This window comes from Gavialis gangeticus, unplaced genomic scaffold, assembly GCF_001723915.1.
Source record: "Gavialis gangeticus isolate Ggan-Ray unplaced genomic scaffold, GavGan_comp1, whole genome shotgun sequence".
Classification (NCBI taxonomy): domain Eukaryota; kingdom Metazoa; phylum Chordata; order Crocodylia; family Gavialidae; genus Gavialis; species Gavialis gangeticus.
The window spans coordinates 31595405-31597258 of NW_017729008.1; positions in this window are offsets into that span (position 1 = coordinate 31595405).

The window sequence follows — 1854 nt, forward strand, 5'->3', positions numbered from 1 at the left end:
AATTTTTATTGCGAAAGTATTTCTTTAAATACAAGGTTTTTAGTTATCCTTTGACTGAATACTTTAATGGAATCAAAACTTCCCACTCTCAAAAACGCTACATAAAGCTGTTCATATGTAAATACAGGCATAGGAATATAGATACATATTTTGTCAAAAGTTTGACCTTGTGACTTGTTTACAGTCATAGAATAAGAGGGCCCTTGTACACATGACTAAGGTCCCCCGTATAAATGAGGAAATTGCCCTTTTTAATGATTTAATTGTGTAAGTGTACACATTTGGCAGCATGTTACAACTAAATTTCATAACAGTGCATACATTCAGTGGCATATTTCTATTTAAATGATTTTTATATGGAGCAAACTAAAACACATCCCATGTATTTTAGCTTGCTACATAACAAATTACAGCGATATTCCTCACGTGTACAAGGGCCCTATCTGGAGAATATGATGGGAATGGTGTACGGGGCGCTGAAAGTCCAGGGATGCTCAGGGAAGCTCAGGCTTGCTGGGATTCCAGTGCCCCATGCACCATCCCCACTGCCTTCTCCAGCTGCGAGCACACCCAGCTGCCCTCCTGCCATCTTTCCAGGGCAGCCAGCTCGTTCGCGGGCAGTCCCAGGCAGCGGGAAGGCAGTAGAGATAGTGCACAGGGTGTTGGATGTGGCTTTTGTTGGTCCACCAAGCCCGAGCTTCCCGAAGCATGCATGGGCTTCCAGTGCCCTGTGCATTGCTGGATCTGGTGGATGCTGCCTGCAAGCTGGGGCTGCACCTGTGCAGCTGGCACCCTACCTGGGCAGCCCCAGGGGGGCACCACTACTGCAGAAAGAAGCACTGGGCCCCCCACAGCACATGGTGGCAGCTTGCATGGGCAGGCTCTGCTGAGGAAAATAATAAAAAAGCATCAAGGGGCCCGATCTTTTTTTTCTCCTGGATCCTGCCTGCATCTCCCGTGGCTGGGGAGCGAGCTGCTGCTCCATCACAGAGGCGGCGATGGAGCGGGAGGAAGTAGGCGGGGGGACAAGCCTGTTTCCCCCCTCTCCCAACTGAATGAGAAGCTGGGATGGGGCCGGAAGCAGGGGGACACCTTCCCCCCCATCATTTTTGATGGGCAATTGGCTAGTCTATAAGAATAACACACATAGTCTGTCTGTCCAGAGCACTCTGATTGGTTGTTTCAGTAAGCATTGTGACTGGCTGCTGAAACAACCAATCACAGTGCTCCGGACAGACAGAATAAGCCTATTATTATAATCAAATCTAAATGGTTTTTCATAGACATTAGACATTAGGGCTGGAAGGGACCTCGGAAGATCATTGTTTTAGAAGAAGTCTTTTTACTGTTATTTGTAAAATCATGCTCAGACTTTTATATTCCTGCTCAATGTATAAATACTTCAGCAGATTCCCAAAAGGCAGATTTTATTTCTCCATGTCACAAATATTGTCCAAAAGCAACAAAAAAATGTAATGGAAAATATAGGACAGGGGAATGATTCATGGGATATAGCTCTGTTCCCCAGAGCTGTTGTTAGAAAAGCAGTTTAATGCAATTTTTGAAGTGTAAAAGAACAATAAACCAAATTATAGAAACATAGACATACAACGGTAAAGAAAAACACGGCTTCCTTTTGGGACACTAGCAACGCCAAATATTCATCCCTGTAGATCTCCCATATTAGAGGTATGGGCGGAAATCTGGGTTTGATATTTTGTACCAGGGACTACAAAAGAATCGCTGCAGATATATAAATAAAAGGCAGCTGGGTTGAGGTTTCAGATCACCTACACCCATCAGAAAGGCAGCCAGCTTCTTAGTACTGTGCTCTTTTGTTTGGTACCTGGGCTA